The sequence below is a fragment of the Lithobates pipiens genome, unplaced genomic scaffold, assembly GCF_037356315.1.
Source record: "Lithobates pipiens isolate NorthernLeopardFrog02 unplaced genomic scaffold, aLitPip1_a1.2 Scaffold_1, whole genome shotgun sequence".
NCBI lineage: Eukaryota > Metazoa > Chordata > Amphibia > Anura > Ranidae > Lithobates > Lithobates pipiens.
The window spans coordinates 153603943-153630860 of NW_027507685.1; the positions used below are offsets into that span (position 1 = coordinate 153603943).

The window sequence follows — 26918 nt, forward strand, 5'->3', positions numbered from 1 at the left end:
CAGCCATCACAGATTGCAACTTCTACAGCTTGTGTGAGTGACCTGACGGTGCAGATGACACAATGACTGGACTGGAGACATCCAGAGACACTCGTTTGAGCATCGGAAGATCAGGTTCACCCAGCATAGCGGAACGGAGTGACTGAGCCAGTTGATGGAAGAGCAAGCTACAGTCACTGGACCGAAGCTAGTACACGGAGTTCCGATCCAGTTGGTGAGCGGGTCACAACCCACAGTTTGTTAACTTTTACACGCAGATAGACTCATACACAGGTCTCACTGGGATTTATAGTTCCACGAAGGAGGAGCCGAGTAACTGACACTGAGCAGGTTTGAGGCCTATCTACTCTGACGTTTCTAAGTTTTGTAACATTTACTGAAGCTTCACCAGGAGCACCTTTATCTCAACTTAACTTACTTTAATCTGTGCATTACAAAGAGTTATTTTAGCTAAGTACTTTAAGTGAGATCTCACATATAGCTTTAAAAGTAGGCGGAGCTCCCAGGTATAAATATATATCTATTGTTTGTAATTGTTTATGTTGAAATCCATTGTACTGTCGTCCTATGTTGGGGTGACAGCACAATTACTGTAATCACTTTTGAAATATATTTATAGTAAAATATATCTGGTTAAGTATCCAGTTGTGTGGAGTATTGTTTTCTCCCAGCAGGTGGAGCCAGAGGATCCTGAGGTTACAATACAGGTGTATTGCATTACATTATATTGTACTGTATTGTGTTGCACCGCAGCTGTATCAAGGGGACTGAGTCAATTCAGGGGGGGTTCATTAGCAGAGTACAGGCCCGAATCAGAGTGCTACAAATGCAAAGGTGTGAAACAGGTCTAAATTGGCCCTAGTATGTGTCTCTGTGAATGTGAGTCAGGGACCTTAGATTGTAAGCTCCTTGAGGGTAGGGACCGATGTGAATCTACAATGCAAAGCATCACATAAATTAATGGCGCTATAGAAGTACCTCTTATAACAATAATAACTCCTCTATTTGCATCCATTCCACCTTGTTAACATGTAATAGCAAGGTTTGCTTTTTGTAAAAAAAATATTATTATTATTATTATTACTAATAATAATAAAGCAAAAAATCTTTTCTTCTACAATTCAGTGGGAGCTTCTGTTCTGTTCCTCTGTGGGCTCTGCTGTCAATCAATATGATGGGGCGGCAACTATTATTAAAGTGGTTGTATAGTCAAAATTTTCACTTTCAATTTAATTGTGCATGTCATTATTTTAAACCGATTGCTAGTAGCCTTTTTTTTCTTACCTGTTTACTTGGAAAGTTACAGCTGCATTCACGAGTGGGGAAGTGTACTGCGCATGCGCCAGGTTTTCCGTTCATTCCGGCAAGCAGAGCCTCTGCCGGAAAAATTCTTTGTTTATGTCGGGGCTGCGTCATTTCTTCATGTAGACGTCAGCCCCGACATCCCGCGATGCTTCGTGCACATTGCTCACAAAGAGCATGATGGCTTGAATATTGTGACCGTAGTGCGCACGTGCGGGATTACAGAGACAAGAAGGAACTGTGGGTGGAAATTCAAATTGAATAAGACGCAGAAGACCACAACCAAGATGGCGCAGGCTTACTACAGGAGTTACTCGTTACAAGATCACCAGTTTATACAGTAAGACAAATAATGTGGATAAACATATAGCGATCAATCGATGTAGAACTTTATGGTCTTTAAGAATATGTAAATTGTTATGATAGTAATGGAGGGTTTACTACCGCTTTAAGAGGATTTCTTCTACTGGACTGCTTATTCCAATTGCAATGAAAATAGGTGAACCGTTTACTGGTTCAGTGATCTCAGCAGTGGTTCTGGTGTGGAACAACCACCCCACTTTAAAAATCAGGTTGCCATTCTTTTTTTATCAAATAACTTTTTATTGTTTCCAACAATGCATTACACATCATGCTGTATTGCGTCACATTTAGCTCAACAAGAAAGAAAATGAGCAATCGTTAGGGGCCTCCCGCCCGTTGACCCACCACAGGGAGCCTTCTGGAACAGGTACAGACCAGGCCAAAAAGACTCCTCCGCGATCAACCGGGCCAGCACTGGATATAGATATATAGTGCCACCCATCATAGTGTCCAGTGAGGTAGCCCAATAGCTAGGTACAGATATCTACCAGGTTGCCATTCTTATTGTCTGCAGAGCCTTCTACAGATATGGGTTCTACATCTGCCCCTCCTAATGATGTACAAATCTAGAAGGTGGCCTTAACCACTAATCTCTCTAGCTTGTACTTCACTATCAGCCTGATAGCCGGAATTCCAAGCTGAAAGGGCAGCGGAGTCTGAATACCAAACATCATGCCGGTTCACACTATTGCAATGCGAGAACCCTGCAAATCAACTGCAGGTTCCCGCATCGCACCCGACATGCACGGCAGTTCACACTGCCATATGCGAACAGCTGGGGAGTGTCATTATATGTTAATGACACCCCCATTTCAGCTTGCATATCACACTGCGAACTGACAGTTCGGACATGAATCGGATCGCATATGTGTGAACACACATGCGATCTGATTCTGGTCCGAACAGAAAACAGGGTCCTGTGCGTGTTTGGACCGAATACTGTGCGATATCAGCCATACTACCTGTATGACTGACATTGCACCACACAGACATTGCATGTAATGTGAACAGCAGTGGCACTGCAAATTACATGTGATGTCTGGCATCTCAATAGTGTAAACCGGAACTTACTAAGGCACAGACCGTATAGGTAAAGTATAGAATAGACATGGACGGAGGGGTTTCAGATTGATCACTTCAAAATTTTGCCAATAAGAAAAGTCTTCATCTCATTACTTGTACTTTTTTTTTTACATAGTCTGGTTAAAACCCATAAACTTTATAGGAAAAACTTATTTGAAATAAAAAGAGATTTATATTGGCTTCTGCTTTTGGATGTCTCTGTTTATTTGTGGGTTTATGGACTTTTAAGAATTATTTAAAAAAAAACAAACTGTGGCCTATTTACTAATATTTGAAGCTCCAAAACGCCAAACAGCCAAAATCCCATTACTTAAAGCGGGAGTCCACCGGGACTCCGCGTTTTTTTTTTTTTTTTAAAAGCCAGCAGCTACAAATACTGCAGCTGCTGACTTTTAAATAGTGACACTTACCTGTCCAGCGCGCCCGCGATGTCGGCACCCGAAGCCGATCACTCGCTCGTCTATCGGGTCCTGCCGCCGCCATCTTGGGTATGGGAATCAGGAAATGGAGCCTTTCGGCTTCATTTCCCGGTTCCCTACTGCGAATGCGCGAGCCGCGCGGCGCAATCCGGACGGTCCCCGCTGCCTCTGGGAGCTGTGTGTTTCCCAGCAGGCAGCGGGGCACTTGCTGAAGGGGGCGGGCGCCTGCGGAAAGGGGCGTAACGTACGCCCCTTTCCGCAGAGAGCTAGCCCGGAAGTGGGTGCAGTTACCTGGATTATCCAGGTAACTGCACGCCCCTCCCCCCTGAAAGGTGCCAATTGTGGCGCCGGAGGGGGGGAGGATTCCGATGAGCGGAAGGTCCATTTTAGGGTGGACCTCCGCTTTAACAAGGTTGATGGGAAGGAACTCAAATGGTTTGCACAGAGCGCTGATCCCAATCCTAACGATCACCCTTTTGATCCATTTTAGGGTGGACCTCCGCTTTAAGCCCGTACACACCTGAATGTGATGTTGCTTGGAGCTTTTAACTTGAAAAAGTACATGGGCTTCTTTGAGCTGCAAGATTCAAGTGTTTTTGGGTCCAATAAATCAATGAAAAACACAATTAAAAAATAAATAAAAATACACACACACACACACACTTATCATGCATTATTTTCCTCCAGTGATTTAGCTTTCCACTGACTAAAAATAATTAAATTAAAGCACAAGCCTCAGGCCCCTTACCCCCTCTTTTGGAGTCTTCCGCCGAGGCTGTCAGCTCCTCTTCTCTAAGCACCCCCATAGCAAGCTGCAGTGTATAGCCCTGCCTTCACCAGCCAGTTTGTTTGACAAAAGTCAAACAAATGTTTGTTTTTCAATGGACTTATGTCGAAGGAGCCTGTCAGGAAAACCAACAGCGCCTGCAGCTGCTGTTTGGGTATTCTGACAGCTGGAGGTGGCAGCTTGTCAGAATACAACAGCCTGTTGTACTGAGTATGTGTATTGTAGCAGGGTCCAGGTCTAGTGAACAGCCAGTACACTACTTGGTCAGCTGTGTTCTGGGCTTTAAGTAATGACCAGTAGGGATGAGCTCAGGCATGTTTGCATGGCCCATGTGCAGAGACCACCAGGTAGTCGGCGCAGCACTGCGCTAATCACAAGCAGTGAGACATTTCCCGATCTCTGCAGCCACGCATCGGGGAAATGTCTCACTGCCTGTGATTAGCACAGCACTGTGCCGACTTCCTGGCGGGCTCTGCGAGTGGATCATGCGAACACGCCTGAGCTCCCCCTTAACCACTTCAGCCCCGGACCAATTGTCAGCCTAAGGACCAGAGGTCTTTTTACAATTTCGCACTGTACTGCTTTAACTAGTAATTGCGCGGTCATGCAATGTTGTACCCAAACGAAATTTGCGTCCTTTTCTTCCCACAAATAGAGCTTTCTTTTGATGGTATTTGATTGCCTCTGCGATTTTTATTTTTTGCGATATAAATGGAAAAAGACTGAAAATTTAGAGGAAAAAAAAGATATTTTCTAATTTTTGTTATAAGAAAAATCGAATAAACTCAATTTTAGTCATACATTTAGGGCAAAATTTATTCAGCCACATGTCTTTAGTAAAAAAAATGTCAATAAGCGTATATTTATTGGTTTGCGCAAAAGTTATAGCATCTACAAACTAGAGTACATTTTCTGGAATTTACACAGCTTTTAATTTATGACTGCCTATCTCATTTCTTGAGGTGCTAAAATGGCAGGGCAGTAAAACCCCACCCCCAAATGACCCCATTTTGGAAAGTAGACACCCCAAGGAAATTGCTGAGGTGCATGTTGAGCCCATTGAATGTTTTTTTTTTTGTCCCAAGTGATTGAATAATGACCCAAAAAAAAAAGTTTACAAAAAGTTGTCACTAAATGATATATTGCTCACATATGCCATAGTTATATGTGGAATTGCACCCCAAAATATATTCTGCTGCTTCTCCTGAGTACGGGGATACCACATATGTGGGACTTTTTGGGAGTCTAGTCGTGTATGGCACCCCGAAAACCAATCACTGCATTCAGGATTTCTAAGGGTGTAAATTTTTGATTTCACTCCGACCTACCTATCAGTTTCGAAGGTCATAAAATGCCAAAATAGCACAAAACCCCCCCAAATGACCCCATTTTGGAAATTAGACACCCCAAGCTATTTACTGAGAGGCATGTTGAGTCCATGAAATATTTTATATTTTGCCACAAGTTGCAGGAATATTAAATTTTTTTATTTTATTTTTTGCACAAAGTTGTCACTAAATGATATATTGCTCACACATGCTATGGGCATAAGTGAAATTACACCCCAAAATAAATTCTGCTGCTTCTTCCGAGTACGGGAATACCACATGTGGGGGACTTTTTGGGAGCCTAGCCACGTACGGGACCCCGAAAACCAAGCACTGCCTTTAGGGTTCAGTTATGCGTTTAGTGTTTTGTAAGTGACAGTGATCGATCGATACTGCACTTGGGTGGGCTGGGCAGAGGGGCAAAACGCAGGTGCCAGCAGGTATCTGGGCTGATCCCGCTAACAATGTGTTTTTTTTGGAACCCTAAACTGCTGGGGAGTTTTTATCAGACAACCCAAAAATGGTCAAATAAGTAAGGGTTTCCTTTTCAGTTTAAGTGCTTAGGGTGGCTCTAATATTTACCCTGTTTTCTGTTCAATGATTTTTTTCTAAATTAGATTGAATGTTAGCAACTCTCTTTTTATCCATGAAAATGGTCTTCCTCCACCAAATGCCAATTTAACAGTATAAAAGTGTCTTAAAATGTAAAAAATGCTGTTCCTTCCACATAGTGGCAGCCAAAAAGCATCATATTTAATGGATCTTGATGCCCTCCTTTGAGGCCAAAATATAAGAGATTATCCAATAATCCAAATAATGCGGGCATCTCCAGGAGAGAACATTCACACGAATTGAGAAATCCAAGTGTAATAGGTCACATTTAGTACCAAATGAAAAATTCTTAGGACACCAAATTCTTTATTGTTCAACTGTTACATCAAGCAGGGCAATGGACAGCATACGCAATTCGGGGGACTGTGTGGTCTCCAAAAAAATGATGTTCTTTGCAACCAGTTGGACAATGAAGACCTTGGATTTCTCATTTTGCGCTATTTTTGTCCTATTACACTTGAATTTCTCAGCTCAGGAGAATAGCCTCTCCCAGGGTAATCCTTCCAACACTCGATGCAATATTTACCGGCAATTTTTTTTTTCATTGTATAACACAAAATCATTTATTTTTTTATTTTTTATGTGAGTTGGACTTAATTTACTGCATAATAGTTTACGCAAATGAGTAACATGATACCCTTATCACATACGGTAAAGCTTAGTGAATTGACACCAATATATCAAGGTTATATGAATAGGTCACAGTTTCTGGGGGTAATCTGTCATATAAGTGATTTTATAATTATGTACCCACTGATGGAGTTTATTATTAAATATGAACTCTTTTTGATATAATCTTCAGTAGTATCTGCTTTGCAGAGTTTGAGATTGTTTCAACATAGGTTTGGTTTTTTAATTAGTGGCTTCCCATATACATTAGCCAAAGTAATGTCAGAACACAGTTGCACAGCGACCGCTGGTGACATCACGTGCCATCTCGGAGGTGACATCACACACCATCCCGGGAGTGAACTGAAATCAGGAGTCTGTCGAGCAGTTGAGTGAGCTACCGATATACCAGCCAACTGGGAGACGTGGGGACGATTAATTAACTGAGAGCATTGCAGAATCTTAAGCTGTGTCATGTCTATGCTTTTAGTTTGTTTGCAATTAGCTTTTAATAATGAATAAATTATAATAATTTATCATGGTAATACACTATGGGGTTTTTTCTTATAATTGAGAAATTTATGATTGAGAAATGTCTGAAGCAAGATCCAATTCCAGCTACGTAAAAAATTCCTCCCTGTTCCCCCGAGAGGCAATTCACTGGATCAACTTTACCTATAAATGTTAACACCCAGTTATAATATTCTGTATTTAGGAAAGAATCCAGGCCTTTTTAAAAGCAATGTACTGAACTGGACATCACCACCTCTGCAGGGAGTCTATTCCACATTTTCACAGCTCTTGCTTTCCATATTTGGAGATGAAATCTCTTTTCCTCTAGACGTAAAAAAAGTGCCCCTTGTCCTCTGTGATGACCTCAAAGTGAATAACTCAAAACCAAGTTCAATATATAGACCACTTATGTATTTGAACATGTTGATCATATCCACCCTTAATCTCCTCTTCTCAAGAGAGATTAACCAGTTGCCACCCGCCTACTGTCCAATGACAGACGGAGTGGCTTTCATATGACGGCGCACCTGAACGGCCGTGGCTCTTTAACCATGATCGTCAGTGCCCTGATTACAATAAAGTGCCACCAGTGCCAGCAATCAGTGCCCATTAGTGATGCCAGTCAATGCTGGCTATCAGTGCCACCTATCAGTACTGCCCATCAATACCCATCATTGCTGCCCATCAGTGCCACCCAATGCCCATCGCTGCCCAGTGTCACCCATCAATGCCCATCAGTCCCACCAACCCATGCCACCTATCAGTGCTACATATAAGTGTCACCTATCAGTGGCCATAAGTGCGGCATATTAGTGCCTCTTCATCAGTGGCACCTAATCAGTGCCCAGAAGTGCCGTCTCATCAGTGCACATTTCGTGTCTGTCTTTGGCTGTGGAATTTACCATATGTTTTTATTACATGTGTTATATGATCTTATATATTTGCGCTGCACTGTTTTATCTTATTATGTAGCATTTATGTCCTTGAATTCATCTGCCCTTAGCCCAGACATGCAGGCATGAGTGTGTGCTTACTATAGCTGAGAAAATCCCTCCTCCCCTCCTGAAGACTTCTGGGGATGTATGACATAATTTGCCTAGGCATGGAAACTAGAAAATAACTGAAGAAATGTAAAATAAAGTTTAAAACTAGTTAATATGATCTACTTTCCTATCTACACGATATGACCAAAAGTATTGGGAAACCTGCCTTTACACGCACATGAACTTTAATGGCATCTCAGTTTAGTCCGTAGGGTTCAATATTAAGTTAGCCCACCCTTTGCAACTATAACAGCTTCAACTCTTCTGGGAAGGCTGTCCACAAGGTTTAGGAGTGTGTCTATGGGATTGGGTGATCATTCTTCCAGAAGAGCATTTGTGAGGTCAGGCACTGATTGTAACAAAACGTCCCACACTCCGCTTGAGTGCTTTCGTCATATACTACTTCCTCCCAGTCTGAATATAGATATCAGCTATTCCAACGGCTCGCAAGCACAAAACAAGACGATACGTGTTGAGTTGCTGAACATGGACTCTTTATTAGAACCAAATTACAAGTCTTATATACAGTAGAAGAGGAGGTCTCCCCCCCACCCCTGCTCATATTACTCTACCAATACACCTGTAACCAGAAACAGAATTAACATGAGCTAATTAACTAATCCCTTAAAGCAGCCGATGTGACTCTGTGCCCTCCTGAGCATTATGATTAATCAGGATTTCACTACATGTGAGACTTGTTGTCACCGAGCTTCACACAACAGATTATACATTATCATAAGTATAAACACAGGACACCTTCTCACAATAGCAGGAGCTCCAGCAGGAGTCAGCCGGTCTCCTACACTGTACAGAGAGGCCAATGTGATCAGCTCTCTCAACTAACATGTTGAGCTCAGACTCAAACAAAGCAAGAATAGTCTTTACATATATCCTGGGAGATATTGTGGATAAATATTACTGTTCCATTTTAAGTAATCCAAGATATATTTTCTCAGTCACCCTGTGCCAGGATGGCACAGGGTGACTTAGACATAAGAGGTGTATGGGGAGCTGAAACATGGATTTCCCAACCTTTCCAAGGGATTCTTGGTTCCAGGGGCCCTCCCGTCACATCTCTCCCCTTTCGGCAGAACACTAACACAGGTGGAGACCCCAGATGGGTTGACTCCAAAGTTAGTCCATAGTTCCAGTCCTCTAGTGCCTGTACCCATACAGTACCCCAAACAAATTGTTCCAAGCAGAGCATTACTCACCCAGACAACCTCAACCTCTCTCATAGAACATACCCCCTGCTGGGGGGAAGTGCAGACTGGTCCTTCAACCTGGCGTCCCTTTAGCCGCAGGAGAGAAGACAGGGTAGCTGTGCTCAGTCTGACATGCTGTTGGGCGTCTGGGCCGACTGCCCAGCATCCCTGGGGTATACAGGTGGAGACTGAAGTCCCATCCACCTTTACAGGAAATCCGTCCTCTGTAAGTTGAGGGCAGAGGCCAGCAGCACTCTGCCCTGTTGTCAGCCTTTCTGCTGGAAACCCCACACCATCTGCTTCGGCTAACTGTTGGGGTAGGAGGCTGGACTCCTCCACTCCCAAACTGTGTAGCTGCCATTGGGGAGGCGAGCTGGCTGCTTCCTTTTCCTTCCCTCAGCTGGCTGCTGGGACGACATGTCCATGGTACTGTCTCCCAGGTGCATTGATCTTTGCTGGGGAGGAAAGACTGCTTTCTCCACCCTGGCCGACTGTTGGAGAGGGACAAAGAACACCTCCTCTCCCTTCTCCCCCTGTATCTGCTGCTGGGAAGTGATCACCACCTTCTCACCCTGAGCCTCCAGAACTGCCACAGGTGTGGGGCAGAGGTCTTGGACCCTCTGTTCGGTGACCAAAGCTTCAGTTGGGGAAGTTCCTTGCAACTCCCATGTTCCCATAGACACACTCGTAAACCTTGTGGACAGCCTTCCCAGAGTTGAAGCCGTTATAGCTGCAAAGGGCCAACTCAATATTGAACCCTACGGACGAACACTGGGATGGCATTAAAGTTCATGTGCGTGTAAAGACAGGTGTCCCAATACAATAAAAATAGTCAATGTTGATTGAGAGAGTGAAATTGCACTTTAACCATGAAGGAACCTTTGAAATTTGTGGATCTTCAGAAACACCTTCTATTATATCTACAGCTTTTCTACAACAGAGTGGGATGGTCCATGAGTGTTTATGTCACTGCTTGGGTGACATGGAAAATTCCTACTGGCTATCCAGCAGTAGACTACAGATCTGAAGCGGTGTGATGACATCACAATGAGGGTATAGGTTGCAGCACTGGATCACTGATCTCCACTCCCAGAAAAGGTGCTGGCCAGGGATACAAGGTAGGTTTAACCACTTCAATACCGGGCACTTATACACCTTCCTGCCCAGACCAATTTTCAGCTTTCAGCGCTGTTGCACTTTGAATGGCAATTGCACGGTCAGACTATACTGTACACAAACAAAATTTTTATCGTTTTGTTACCACAAATAGAGGTTTCTTTTGGTGGTATGGGATTTTTATTTTCTGCTAAACAAATACAAAAAAGACCGAAAATTTAGAACAAATTTTTTTTTTGTTTTGTTTACAAAACTTTGTAAATGAGTAAGTTTTCTCCTTCACTGATGGGCACTGATGGGGCTGCACTGATGGGCACTGATAAGGCAGCACTGTTGGGCACTAATGAGGTGACACTGAGGAGCTGGCATTGATGGGCGCTAATATGCTGCACTGATGGGTACACATAGGTGGCACTGATGGGTACACATAGGTGGCACTGATGGGCACTGATAGGCAGAACGTATGGGAGCTGATAGGCAGCATGGATGGGCACTGATAAGCAGCACAGATGGGCATGGATGGGCACTGATAGGTGGCACTGATGTACTGTAATGTATGGTACTGATGGATGCCAATCAGTGCCAAAAAAAAATGCCTGCCAATCAGTGATGACCATTGTGAGCACTGATTGGCATCCTTGGTGGTCTAGGGTGGCATACCTGGTGGTGACATCCCTGGTTGTCCAGTGTGGGCATCCTCGAGGGAGCTGCGCTGATAATCGATCAGCACAGACCCTCTCTGTGTGAGGAAAAGCCAATCCACGGCTCTTCCTATTTACACTGTGATCAGCTGTGATTGGACATGGCTGATCACATGGTAAAGAGTCTCCATCAGAGACTCTTTACCTAGATCGGCGACTTCATATGACGTCCGGTCAGAATATTGAAACCACTTTGCCCCAGTCATTTTGCTATATGGCAGGCGGCAAGTGGTTAAAAAAAAAAGGGCTATAACCTTTTTAAGAGCAAGCTTTTTAAGAGCAAAAGGGATGGGGGTTTAATGTTTGGCCAGAAATTAGCTTTAACCAATTCAGCCCCAGACCAATTATCAGCCTAAGGACCAGAGGTCTTTTTACAATTTCGCACTGCACTGCTTTAACTGGTAATTGCGCGGCCATGCAATGTTGTACCCAAACGAAATTTGCGTCATTTTCTTCCCACAAATAGAGCTTTCTTTTGATGGTATTTGATTGCCTCTGCGATTTTTATTTTTTGCGATATAAATGGAAAAAGACCGAAAATTTAGAGAAAAAAAAGATATTTTCTAGTTTTTGTTATAAGAAAAATAGAATAAACTCAATTTTAGTCATACATTTAGTGCAAAATTTATTCAGCCACATGTCTTTAGTAAAAAAAATGTCAATAAGCGTATATTTATTGGTTTGCGCAAAAGTTATAGCGTCTACAAACTAGAGTACATTTTCTGGAATTTACACAGCTTTTAATTTATGACTGCCTATCTCATTTCTTGAGGTGCTAAAATGGCAGGGCAGTACAACCCCCCCCCCCAAATGACCCCATTTTGGAAAGTAGACACCCCAAGGAAATTGTTGAGGGGCATGAGCCCATTGAATATTTTTTTTCCAAGTGATTGAATAATGACACAAAAAATAAAAAAGTTTACAAAAAGTTGTCACTAAATGATATATTGCTCACACATGCCATAGTTATATGTGGAATTGCACCCCAAAATATATTCTGCTGCTTCTCCTGAGTACAGAGATACCACATATGTGGGACATTTTGGGAGTCTAGCCGCGTACGGCACCCCGAAACCCAATCATTGCCTTCAGGATTTCTAAGGGTGCAAATTTTTGATTTCACTCCTCACTACCTATCACAGTTTCGAAGGCCATAAAATGGCAAAATAGCAAAAAACCCCCCCAAAATGACCCCATTTTGGAAAGTAGACACCCCAAGCTATTTACCGAGAGGCATGTTGAGTCCATGAAATATTTTATATTTTGCCACAAGTTGCAGGAATATTAAATTTTTTTTTTTTTTTGCACAAAGTTGTCACTAAATTATATATTGCTCACACATGCTAAGGGCATAAGTGAAATTACACCCCAAAATAAATTCTGCTGCTTCTCCCGAGTACGGGGATACCCCATGTGGGGGACTTTTTGGGAGCCTAGCCACGTACGGGACACTGAAAACCAAGCATTGCCTTCCGGATTTAAATATAAAACGCTACCAAAAAAAAACTGTTATGCCGCGTACACACGACCGGACTTTGAGGGACTAGGTCCGACAGACTTTCGACGGAGTTCTGACGGAGTTCTGACAGAGTTCTGACGGACTTTCCGAATGAACGGACTTGGCCACACACAATCAGACCAAAGTCCGACGGATTCGAACGTGATGACGTACGACCGGACTAGAATAAGGAAGTTCATAGCCAGTAGCCAATAGCTGCCCTCGCGTCAGTTTTTTCCGTCGGACTAGCATACACACGAGCGGATTTCTCGGTAGGAACTGGGTCTGGCAGAGTTCCGGCGGAAAAAGTTGAAACATGTTCCATTTCTAAAGTCGGTCAGACTTTTGCAAATCAAAAGTCCGCTGCAGCCCACACACGATCGAATGGTCTGCCGGAATCGTTCCGTCGGACCATTGATGTTGAAAAGTCCGTTCATGTGTACGCGGCATTAGCGATCGCAGGGATCAGGCCTGACTCTGCGAACGCTGCAGTTATGTGTTTAGTGTTTTGTAAGTGACAGTGATCGATCGATACTGCACTTGGGCTGATCACGCTAACAATGCGTTTTTTTTTGGAACCCTAAACTGCTGGGGACGCTAGTATAGATCTGATCAGTCAGATATTGATCTGTTCAGATTCTATACCACTACGGGAGGTTTATGCTTTGCGCATGGGTGTTAGCGGTACTGGCACTAACCTAGCGCTGCCTGGGGCGACGCAGACCCTGACCCTAAAACCTAATTGATATCACCCGCCGGGTGATCAGGGGGTTAAACCTTTATTGGGTAATAAATGGTGGGTGCCCTGATGCTATAAAAAGCAAACTAACTAACCAGAGTCACCGGTAACACTTATACGGTGATCACTGGTGAAAGGGTTAACTAGGGGCAATCAGCTGGTTAAAATCTTTATTAGGTAGTATATGGGGGTCCCTGGCGCTATATAAAAACCTGACGGGGAACCTAAATAACTAACTGGCTAACCAGCATCACCAGTGACACTTATACAGTGATCGCTGGTGAAAGGGTTAACTAGGGGCAATCAGGGGGTTAAAACCATTATTGGGTAGTATATGGGGGTACCTAGCGCTATAAAAACCTGGCAGTGAACCTAAAAAAATAACTAGCTACCTAGCGACACTAGTGAAACAAATGCAGCGATCAGAAAAATGATCGCTTAGTGACACTGGCAAAAGGGGGTGAAAGGGTTAACTAGGGGCAATCGGGGGGTTAAAACCATTATTGGGTAGTATATCGGGGTACCTAGCGCTATAAAAACCTGGCGGTGAACCTAAAAAAATAACTAGCTACTTAGCGGCACCAGTGACACTAATGCAGCGATCAGAAAAAGGATCGCTTAGTGACACTGGCAAAAGGGGCTGAAAGGGTTAACTAGGGGCAATCAGGGGGTTAAAACCATTATTGGGTAGTATAGCGGGGTACCTAGCGCTATAAAAACCTGGCGGTGAACCTAAAAAAATAACTAGCTACTTCGCGGCACCAGTTACACTAATGCAGCGATCAGAAAAACGATCGCTTAGTGACACTGACAAAAGGGGGTCAAAGAGTTAACTCTAGGGGCAATCAGGGGGTTAAACCTCCTTAAGTGGTTAAGCTAAAATATAGCAGAATTGCAGTTTGTTGGCAGCCCAATCAAATGTTTCACTTGCTATTGTGAATTGCTTTTTACAAGATAGAACTGTTATGCCACATACACACGACCGGTTTTTCTGTCAGAATAAACTCTGATAGTTTTTCTGATAGAGTTCTGCTGAAACGGACTTGCATACACACAATCACACCAAAGTCCGATCGTTTAGAACGCGGTGACGTACAAGATGTATGACGGGACTAGAAAAAGGAATTTAAATAGCCAGTAGCCAATAGCTGCCCTTGCGCCGTTTTTGGTCCATTCGAATAGCATACAGACAAATGGTTTTCCCGATAGGAATTGATAGGAATTGATTCCGTTGGAAAGATTTAAAACATGTTCTATTTCTAAGTTCATCAGAATTTTCGAAAGTCCGCTGAAGCCCACACACGATCGTAATATCCGATGGAATGATTACGTTGGACCTTTTCTGCTGGAAAGTCTGAACGTGTGTATGCGGCATTGGACAACCACCTCACAAGCGAATGCTGTTCTAACAATAATTTACTGAAGAAGAGCTCACACTGCTAGAGAACATTTTCTCTCCCCCTCACTGACAATATACTGCCAGCTCTGTGTCCATGAATTGGAGGATCTCTGGGACTGAATGGACTATTATCAAGTAATAAACTGAAGGCATAGTTCATTGTGAAGAATTTCCAGAGCACGGCTTTTAATGCCATATTTTAAATCAGGGTTTTTCAATTCGGGTTCCTCAAGATGTTGCTAGGGGTACCTTGGGCAATAAACAACTTCTGTCTCTCAGAAAAAGTTTCCACTGAAACCAAAGATCTTTTTAAGATCTGTAAGGGGTGGGGGGTGGGGGGGGTAATTCTTCCCAATGACCACAGGAGTAAGGAGCAGTCTTCCCACTGACATGAATGTATTATGAGTTGTAGATGTAGTAATTTCTAGCAGCAGTTCCCTGAGACCGGAAAGTTAATACAGGGGTAATTCCTCCCAATGACCACAGGTGTTGGAGCATTCTTCCCGCTGACCGTCACACGAAGATATTATGAGTTGTAGATATAGTAATTTCTACCAGGGGTTCCCTGGGACTGGAAAGTTATTACAGGGGTTCCTGTAGGGCAGTGGTTCTCAACCTCGGTCCTCAAGTACCCCCAACAGGCCATGTTTTGGGAATTTCTCTTAGATAAAAGAGCTGTCCAAAATACCAAGCCATTGACTCTGTTTGAAAGCACCTGTACAAGATAAAGAAAATCCTGAAAACATGGACTGTTTGGGATATTTGAGGACCGAGGTGGAGAACCACTTCACTAGGGTATAAGGCTGTTTTATATAGACTTGTATGCAGACTCTTGGTGCCATATAAATCCTGTAAAATAATAAAGTAGGAAGAATAATAAAAAATACATCCTATTAACAGTTATCTATTCATTTTGACATCTTTAACCACTTCGCGCCCACGCTATAGCCAAAAGACGGCTGCAGGGCGGAAGCTAACTGCCGGGAGGGCGTCCCTGGACATCCTCCCTTTAACTTCCCCTCTGCGTGCCGCCGTGGGCACGCATCGGGGAAGTTCTGTGCTGGCCGTGTCCCCTGGACACAACCAGTCACAGATCGCTGTAAACGGCCAATCACAGCGGCTGTTTACAGCATGATCGGCGTGCCCAATGAGAGATGATCTCATATGTAAACATATGAGATCATCTCTCATCGCCGGCTTTCCCTCCTCACACAGACAGCGTGTGAGGAGGGAGAGATGAACCGCTGCATCTCTGCAGCGGTCAATGTAAAAAAATAAATAAAAAAATAAATAAAAATTAAAATAAAAATACAGTGCCCATCTGCCCCCACTGCCACCTGTCCCCACTGACATCTGCCCCCACTGCCACCTGTAATCAGTGCCATCTGTCCCCAGTGCCACGTATAAGTGCCACCTGTCATCAGTGCCACACAGTGCCACGTGTCATCAGTGCCACACAGTGCCACGTGTCATCAGTGCCACACAGTGCCACGTGTCATCAGTGCCACACAGTGCCACGTGTCATCAGTGCCATATCAGTGTCACGTGTCATCAGTGCCACATATTAGTGCCATCAGTCATCAGTGCCACGTATCAGTGCCATCTGTTGTCAGTGCCACCTCTCAGTGTCACGTGCCATCTGTCATCAGTGTCACGTGACATAAATGGCAGGTATCAGTGCCATCTGTCATCAGTGTCACGTGTCATCAGTGCCACGTATTAGTTCCATCTGTCATCAGTGCCACATATTAGTGCCACGTGTCATCAGTGCCACGTATAAGTGCCATCTGTCATCAGTGCCACATATTAGTGCCACGTGTCATCAGTGCCACGTATTAGTGCACCTGTCATCAGTGCCACGTATCAGTGCCATCTGTCATCAGTGCCACGTCTGTGTCACGTGTCATTGTCCTGGTGCTCCAGGGCCTTCAAAAGTGTAATAGGTAGTCAACAAGTTAGATGTGTAATTTATGCTCCTAGAACACGTGATGGCGCTCCCTGCATGTTGGGCCTCTCTATGTAGCCAGGCTGTGAAAAAGTCCCACACATGTGGTATCGTAATACTCAGGAGGAGTAGTGGAATTTATTTTGGGGCATTATTTGTGGTATACACATGCAACGTGAGAGAAATAACTTGACAATGACAGTTTTGTGGAAAAAATTTAAATAAAATAAAAAAATCTTCATTTTGCAAAGAATTGTGGGAAAAAATGACAACATCAAAAAGCTCACCATTCCTCTTACTAAATACCTTGGAATGTCTACTTTCAAAAAAGGGGTCACTTGGGGGGTATTTCTACTTTTCTGGCTTGTACTGGTCACAAGAAATGAGATAGGCCACAGTACATCAGATGTGATCAATTTTGTATGATTCGCACCACAGCTTTTAGACTCTCTAACTTTCACAAAGACCAAATAATATCCACGTATTTGGGTTATTTTTACCAAAGATATGTAGCTGTATAAATTGTGGCCAAAATGTATGAAGAAAAATTAATAGTTTGCAAAATTTTATCACAGAAACAAAGAAAAATGCGTTTTTTTTCAAAATGTTCGTTATTTTTTCATTTATAGCGCAAAAAACAAACAAACCCAGAGGTGATCAAATACCACCAAAAGAAAGCTCTATTTATGGGGAAAAAAATGACAAAAAATTAATTTGGATACACTGTTGCATTACTGAGTAATTGTCAAAGTGTGAGAGCACCGAAAGCTGAAAATTGGTCTGGGCAGGAGGGGTGCCCTGTAGGCAAGTGGTTAAAGCCAATCATTAAAATCTCAAAAAAGCTTTATGTAAACATTATAAAGTCTTGAAACAAGCCTTACAGCACATATGCATTGGTATGGCTCCACGCCCCACCCAAACACAGGAACGGTTCTATTATAAATTCGTCACCTTCTTTTTTTCCCTCACCACTCAGCTGGTTATGCTGTAAGAAGAGTTTTGTTTTTGCCCTCACCTTCCTACGTTTATCTGGCCAGCTGCATTCAGTCTCTCCTGTGTTGGAGTTCCCTCCGTACAGGCTTTAAATTTAATATACGAAGGAAGCCTCCCCCATATTCAGGAACCTTGGGGTTGTAGCCTGCTGGTCTCTGGGGATTGCACAAGTGTCTTCTTCATCATGACTCCATGAATGGACATCCTGCCGACTATGAATCATTCAGGTGGTAAGGCTCGCCATTTGGTGCACAAGATTATAGTAAATAGTACTCATCTGCTTTTATACTGTTGAAAGTTGTCTGCAGGTACATGCCTTTATGTTCTTCACTGCTAAAAGCAGGCATTACAAATGTGAATCATTGCTGACTTGTTCTGTCTGTCAAACAGTTCTGTTTGTTTTGTCAATGTCTCCCAGGGTGTAGCTAGTTTCAGCAGTACATGAAATGATATTGCAGGTGTTTGTTGCAGAGCTGGGCTTTTCCTGTGGTGCATTAACTCTGCAGTTCTTGACCTGCTAGGTATTAATTCTTTAATGCTTAGGCTGTTGTATAGTAACCCTTGCAGGGCCTTTGCCTGTTGTAGGTAACCTACCAATGCTAATTGTCTGATATCGACTAATTTGTCAGCGCTTTACCTGTGGTATGTTAACTCTTCAGCACTATTGACTGCTGTGCATTAATAATTAATGAGTCAGTCCTAATAGACTTGTGCACAACAGAAAATTTCGTTTAGTTTCGGTTCGTTGTCATTCGTAAAATGCATAATTTCGTCCTGTTACGTTAATACGTTTTCGGATAATTCGTTATTATTCGTAGAGTGTCGAATTCATTCATTATTCGTTGAAATTCGCTATTTATATATGTATAGACATTCGTGACAATGATTCGTAGTTTGGAAAGTCGTTTGTTTATTGAATCTTATAACACACACAATGACAACATCTCTTCTCCTCGGCTCAAATACAATACAAAACCCTTCTAACTCAGTTCTCAGGAATGCACTTTGCCAGTAATCCATCCTCCGGCACAAAATTAATTAGCTGATTGGACTATAAGATTTACTTTGAGCTGACCTTTTGTTTCATTAGATCTTTAACCACTTCAGCCCCGGACCAATTTTCAGCCTAAGGACCAGAGGTCTTTTTACAATTTCGCACTGCACTGCTTTAACTGGTAATTGCGCGGTCATGCAATGTTGTACCCAAACAAAATTTGCGTCCTTTTCTTCCCACAAATAGAGCTTTCTTATGATGGTATTTGATTGCCTCCGCGATTTTTATTTTTTGCGATATAAATGGAAAAAGACCGAAAATTTTGAGAAAAAAAAGATATTTTCTACTTTTTGTTATAAGAAAAATCGAATAAACTCAATTTTAGTCATACATTTAGGGCAAAATTTATTCAGCCACATGTCTTTAGTAAAAGAAAAATGTCAATAAGCATATATTTATTGGTTTGCGCAAAAGTTATAGCGTCTACAAACTAGAGTACATTTTCTGGAATTTACACAGCTTTTAATTTACGACTGCCTATCTCATTTCTTGAGGTGCTAAAATGGCAGGGCAGTACAACCCCCCCCCCCCAAATGACCCCATTTTGGAAAGTAGACACCCCAAGGAAATTGCTGAGGGGCATGTTGAGCCCATTGAATATTTTTTTTTTTGTCCCAAGTGATTGAATAATGACACACAAAAAAAAAAGTTTACAAAAAGTTGTCACTAAATGATAGATTGCTCACACATGCCATAGTTATATGTGGAATTGCACCCCAAAATATATTCTGCTGCTTCTCCTGAGTACGGGGATACCACATATGTGGGACTTTCTGGGAGTCTAGCCGCGTACGGCACCCCGAAAACCAATCACTACCTTTAGGATTTCTAAGGGTGCCAATTTTTGATTTCACTCCTCACTACCTATCAGTTTCGAAGACCATAAAATGCCAAAATAGCACAAAACCCCCCCAAATGACCCCATTTTGGAAAGTAGACACCCCAAGGAAATTGCTGAGGGGCATGTTGAGCCCATTGAATATTTTTTTTTGTCCCAAGTGATTGAATAATGACACAAAAAAATAAAGTTTACAAAAAGTTATCACTAAATGATAGATTGCTCACACATGCCATAGTTATATGTGGTATTGCACCCCAAAATATATTCTGCTGCTTCTCCTGAGTACGGGGATACCACATATGTGGGACTTTTTGGGAGTCTAGCCGCGTACGGCACCCCGAAAACCAATCACTACCTTCAGGATTTCTAAGGGTGCAAATTTTTGATTTCACTCCTCACTACCTATCACAGTTTCGAAGGCCATAAAATGCCAAAATAGCACAAAACCCCCCCAAATGACCCCATTTGGAAAGTTAAGCTATTTACTGAGAGGCATGTTGAGTCCATGAAATATTTAATATTTTGCCACAAGTTGCAGGAATATTACAATTTTTTATTTTTATTTTTGCACAAAGTTGTCACTAAATGATATATTGCTCACACATGCTATGGGCATAAGTCAAATTACACCCCAAAATAAATTCTGCTGCTCCTCCCGAGTACGGGGATACCACATGTGGGGGACTTTTTGGGAGCCTAGCCACGTACGGGACCCCGAAAACCAAGCACTGCCTTCCGGATTTAAATATAAAATGCTACCAAAAAAAACTTAGCGATCGCAGGGATCAGGCCTGACTCTGCGAACGCTGCAGTTATGTGTTTAGTGTTTTGTAAGTGACAGTGATGGATTGATACTGCACTTGGGTGGGCTGGGCGGAGGGGCAAAACGCAGGTGCTAGCAGGTATCTGGGCTGATCCCGCTAACCATGCGTTTTTTTTAACCCTAAACTGCTGGGGACGCTAGTATAGATCTGATCAGATATTGATCTGTTCAGATTCTATACCACTACGGGAGGTTTATGCTTTGCGAGTGGGTGTTAGCGGTACTGGCACTAACCTAGCGCTGCCTGGGGCGACGCAGACCCTGACCCTAAAACCTAATTGATATCACCCGCCGGGTGATCAGGGGGTTAAACCTTTATTGGGTAATAAATGGGGGGTGTCCTGATGCTATAAAAAGCAAACTAACCAGAGTCACCCGTAACACTTATACGGTGATCACTGGTGAAAGGGTTAACTAGGGGCAATCAGGGGGTTCAAATTTTTATTAGGTAGTATATGGGGGTCCCTGGCACTATATAAAAACCTGACGGGGAACCTAAATAACTAACTGGCTAACCAGCGTCACCAGTGACACTTATACTGTGATCACTGTTGAAAGGGTTAACTAGGGGCAATCAGGGGGTTAAAACCATTATTGGGTAGTATATGGGGGTACCTAGCACTATAAAAACCTGGCGGTGAACCTAAAAAAATAACTAGCTACCTAGCGACACTAGTGACACTAATGCAGCGATCAGAAAAATGATCGCTTAGTGACACTGGCAAAGGGGGGTGAAAGGGTTAACTAGGGGCAATCAGGGGTTCAAATTTTTATTAGGTAGTATATGGGGGTCCCTGGCGCTATATAAAAACCTGACGGGGAACCTAAATGACTAACTGGCTAACCAGCGTCACCAGTGACACTTATACTGTGATCACTGTTGAAAGGGTTAACTAGGGGCAATCAGGGGGTTAAAACCATTATTGGGTAGTATATGGGGGTACCTAGCGCTATAAAAACCTGGCGGTGAACCTAAAAAAATAACTAGCTACCTAGCGACACTAATGCAGCGATCAAAAAAATGATCGCTTAGTGACACTGGCAAAGGGGGGTGAAAGGGTTAACTAGGGGCAATCAGGGGGTTAAAGCCATTATTGGGTAGTATATTGGGGTAACTAGCGCTATAAAAATCTGGCGGTGAACCTAAAAAAATAACTAGCTACCTAGCGGCATCAGTGACACTAATGCAGCGATCAGAAAAATGATCGCTTAGTGACACTGGCAAAAGGGGGTGAAAGGGTTAACCAGGGGCAATCAGGGGGTTAAAACCATTATTGGGTAGTATATGGGGGTACCTAGCACTATAAAAACCTGGCGGTGAACCTAAAAAAATAACTAGCTACCTAGCGACACTAGTGACACTAATGCAGCGATCAGAAAAATGATCGCTTAGTGACACTGGCAAAGGGGGGTGAAAGGGTTAACTAGGGGCAATCAGGGGCTCAAATTTTTATTAGGTAGTATATGGGGGTCCCTGGCGCTATATAAAAACCTGACGGGGAACCTAAATGACTAACTGGCTAACCAGCGTCACCAGTGACACTTATACTGTGATCACTGTTGAAAGGGTTAACTAGGGGCAATCAGGGGGTTAAAACCATTATTGGGTAGTATATTGGGGTACCTAGCGCTATAAAAACCTGGCGGTGAACCTAAAAAAATAACTAGCTACCTAGCGGCATCAGTGACACTAATGCAGCGATCAGAAAAATGATCGCTTAGTGACACTGGCAAAAGGGGGTGAAAGGGTTAACCAGGGGCAATCAGGGGGTTAAAACCATTATTGGGTAGTATATCGGGGTACCTAGCGCTATAAAAACCTGGCGGTGAACCTAAAAAAATAACTAGCTACCTAGCGACACTAATGCAGCGATCAGAAAAATGATTGCTTAGTGACACTGGCAAAAGGGGGTGAGAGGGTTAACTAGGGGCAATCAGGGGGTTAAACCTTTATTGGGGGGTGGTAGGGGGCTACCCTGGACCTAACACTAACTGCCCTGACAGTTTTTACTGTCACAAGTGATCAGAAAATAAATGATCACTGCAATCAGTGACACTGTGATTGGGGGGGGGGGGGGGAGGGGATGCGGGGGGCGATCGGGGGGGGGTGATCGGGGGGGGTTTGTGTGCCTGTGTGTGCCTACGTGTTAGTGTAGTGTTGGTGTACACTTACTTTCACTTCTCCTCGTAGTCCAGTCTAAAAGACCGCCCCGAGGAGAATGACATCACTTCCTCCCTGCCTGTGTTTACTATACACAGTGGGAGGAAGCTTCTCATTCTCCAGGAGCGATCGAGAGGGGATGGCCAGAAACCAACAGCCATCCCCTCATCCCGGATCGCTCCTGAAGCAAACCGGACTGCCGCATTCAGCGAGAGGGGGTCCGATCGGAACCCCCACCCGCTGGAAGGCAAGCACGTACATGTACGTGCTTGTGCCTGTACATGCCATTGTGATGACGTACATTGGCATGCGGCGGTCCTTAAGTGGTTAAAGAATTACTGAATCATGTCGAATTCATTCAAATTCATTCGTTATATTTCTTTCGTTATTTTTTTTTAATCGGACATTGGAATGCATCCAAATGTCCGAAAGATGCAAAATTCGGCCGAATTACGATTAGTTACAAAACGAATTGTACAAGCCTAAGTCCTAATGCCTGGGAGAATTTCTGTGCTTCTCCTTAGCAGCAATTATTCAATTCAATCTTAATAAAAACTTTTCATCATAAAATAATATACAAAAACTATATAAGGCTCAGTTCCCACTATTGCGACTTAAAGTTGCAGCAATTTTGAAAAGGTTCTTGCGCTACCTTGACGCGACTCTGATCTAGAGACTGTGGAGATGAATCAAAGTCACACTCCAGAGTCTCTGAATTACGTGACTTTGGGGGTCACTATAGTGGAAACGTAGTCTAAGACAGGAGATGCTTAATTATCTAGGCCAGGGGTGCCAAACTCAATTTCATCGTGGGCCCCATCAGCATTATTATTGTCCTCAAAAGGGCCAGTTGTATCTGTACGATTAGATGTCCAACACATCCCCTCCCCTTACATTAGATGTCAAGAGCCACCCCACCATAAGAAGTTGAGTCCCCTACTCTCCCTAACATCACAGTGCAACCCTTTTCCTTATGCTACTGCTGGGAAGAAGCTGCATGCATTGCTTGAAAGCAGAAAGTACAGGGTCTGAAGGAGGACCAGAGGGGGGCTGGAGTTCTCCTGCAGCTGCAGGAGAGGTGCGAGGGCCACATGAAATGGCCTGGAGGGCCGGATTCAGCCCGTGGGCCTTGTTTGACACCTGTGATCTAGGGCATTGAAACTCTTTAAATTTCAAAACTCATATACGTCAGATCTTAACACAACAAAAAAAATGTAACACTTCATACTGTAAATAGGAACAAGAAACTGGGCGGTATAGACTCAGATGGCTGCACCAATATTTAGCTAGTGGGGAGTGAAACCCATAAATGTTTACATATGAAAATAAAAAACACTTTAGAACAATACTTCCATTGTTGAATTGTCTTTGAAGGCTGTGGTCTCCTGTTCTGAAGACCTTAAATAAATCAACTCAGGACATGGAACTAATCTGAGGAATAAGCATCAACATTTTAGTAACAAAACACATTATATTTTCCTCCTAAAAATAAAACAAACATTAGAGATATTTAACATTTTCTTTCGTAGATATTTTACCAGTGCACTTTTTCTAATACCCTAAAAAAAAAATTGTTTGACGTCAAACTAAATGTTACCACATGGATTTTATGTATGGTATACCATTATTATAAAAAAAACTATTATTCACCATGGTTAAAAAAATGAGCAGCTCAAAAAAAAAACTGATATTTTTTTTGTTATAAGTTCCCCTTTGTCGACAGTTATACATCACCATACTGAGCATATTGGAAAACGTCTTCAAAAACAGTCTATGGAAACAAAAATTACCATTAATACACACAAACATGTAAATAAACATTATTGGGAGGTATTTAACCTTTAGGCAATATTACACACTAATTGTGTTGAACACTTGAGCCTCTGACCATTGACAGTGTAGCGGTTTCCGTTACGCTGTTCCCGTGTGGTGATTCCACATCAAATTCACTTTTGGTAACTATTAAAGGCATGTATGGCTTACCCATATGTGGATCCTGGAGGTGCTGATATGAGGAGGAAGGCACCAACCTTGGATTAGAAGCTGGTTTAGTAGCACATCTAAGGAGTTCAGTAATACATATTTTAAGACAATAATAAGAAACATATATTGACAGGAAGAAACCCATGAAATAGAGGAGGACAGTTCCAATAGAATACAGAATATCAGAAAGCCATTTACCGAGATTACCAAAAAGATTGTTAAACCAGCCCTTGATACTATCAGAAATACCATCAAGCATGGATTTAGACCTTCTCCTTAAGGCTGCCACAGCTTCTTTTACCTTATTGATGTGATCAGTTATATTAATACTATAGTCAGGTATATACGTACAGCAAGTGTCATTAATTAATGCACATACTCCTCCTTGTTCAGCTAACAAGTAATCGAGGGCCATTCTATTTTGTAGGGCCACTATCCGAAGCTGTTTTTGTTCTTCATTTAGGAGGATAACAGTTTCCGTCGTTTCATTCACTATTTTTTTTTTTATTATTCGTGCCAGTCTCCTTATCATTTGTGTAGCTCTGGCTGGGCCATACATGGGAAGTATTATAGCTGCTAATCTATCACCTTCACTAATATCAAAATGGTCTGGTACATATCCGTCTTCCCAGACTCCATCAGTCCCTTTAAGGAGATGATTGCTGACAGGTACTTCTCTATGTTTTCTATAGTGCCTTTGGGAGCTTCCTGTTGGGAGGTGCTTAAAATAGCTTACTTGTGGAAGCACATATCCTAAATAACAGGTGCCTTGAAAGTATTTAGGGATAAATCGGTAAGCATTATTTCCACATATGAGAATAAGTTTAAGGTGAGTATGGTGCACTCATAGTATTTTAGCATTAAATGGGCTTGGAATACAATATCTTTCTGAGTCTGATTATCACTTATATTCAGACATTGAAGACGATCATATACGTTTACTTTGACATTACCATTTTCCATCCATGCCTCCATGGGCTCATTCATACAAGTCCAATTAACAGTGTAATTTATTTCTTCTTGATTGATCTTCACACACTGGCAGTTAGATGGTGTGTTAGTACAATTCTTCAATTTATATTGACATTTGCTATGCCCTAGTTGATACACAGTAGTATTTTTATCAGGAATTACGATTGTTTTTTTTGTTTACCTCTAATTGTGATGGTAGTATTACTCCCCGGTACAAATGTACTCTCGTCTGTTCTCCTATAGCAGTATTTCCCTTTACCTGGATATTGGAGTGTTAATCTATACTGTTCAATAGAAAAATTGGCTTTACATACATCTCTAATATTAATGTTAAACTCACTAGTCTCATTATCCCAGTAAAATGGAGTTGTAGTCAGCGGATAGCCTTGCTTACCATGCTCTAGCTGTGCCCCACAAATCCAACAGTTGGTCTTGTTTAGCATAAAGGCAGTTACATTAAGTAAGGATAAATAATGATTTTGATCAACATGTAAAGCAGAGATTAGTGTTGTAAAAACAACATGAGAGTAATACCACCTTCATTCTGCAGGTTCTGTGACCTTTTTGCAATGGCTAGTGTGTATCCAGGAGTCTTTGGATTAGAGTTTCACTGCTGTGTGTGTCACTAGTTGCATCTGAAATGGGCCCTCGTATCTGGGTTCAAGCCCTTTTCATACGTGTTTCTTTACCACCACCCAATCTCCTGGGTTTAGAGTATGAGCTCCTGGGTCTGAGTTTGGATCATACCCAGAGGGTGCCTCTTCCAGGTATACTGCTACCCGGCCATAGTAAATGCAAAATAATGCTGACACTCTATTGTAATAGGAACAGAAAAATATGCATTAGCCAAATCAATAACAAATCATGTACCAACCGGTATACAGTTGTTTGTCCTGGTTCACCCTTTTTTTTTTTTTTTTTTTATCTGGAAATAGAGGAGTATTTGCAGGTGAAGTACATTTGGCAACTACATCCTTTTCCAGATATCGGTTAAGTTGTAATTGTATCCCTTCTATCCGTTATGGATTCAGGGGATACTGGGGCTTACGTGGAAGGTGAGCTCCTTCCTTTAGTTTGACATGTACAGGTGTCACATTCAACAATCCAACATCATACCTGTCAATTGCCCATAGAGTTTCAGGTACTTGACTCAAGCCAGGAATGTCAGCTGTATCTACACATTTAGCTAGTAGTATGGCAGCAGAAGCTTGATTTAACACCTCATCAGATGGGGGGGTTGTTACTTTAATTCCATCAGGTGTATACTGAATGCAGGCCTGTATTTGTGACAACACATCCAACCCTAGAAGATTCTCAGGAGTAGATGAGGACACTAAGAGACTAGTAATGATCTCTGTTTGGTTTCCTAATTTCAGTTTAACAGGTTTGGTTTCTTGAAGTGGGCATGGAACTCCTCCCAGTCCAATTC

General features: G+C 42.6%; 1 protein-coding gene across 1 annotated transcript in view; it reads left to right on the forward strand.

Annotated features, from left to right (window-relative positions):
• Nucleotides 1–17659: 17659 nt before the first annotated feature.
• Nucleotides 17660–26918, forward strand: part of ST6GALNAC6 (ST6 N-acetylgalactosaminide alpha-2,6-sialyltransferase 6) — a 142195-nt gene continuing 132936 nt past the window's right edge. Inside the window, exon 1 of the mRNA XM_077478708.1 lies at nt 17660–17885. The gene's annotated coding sequence lies outside the window, so the exon portion shown is untranslated. The remainder of the gene's footprint in view (nt 17886–26918) is intronic.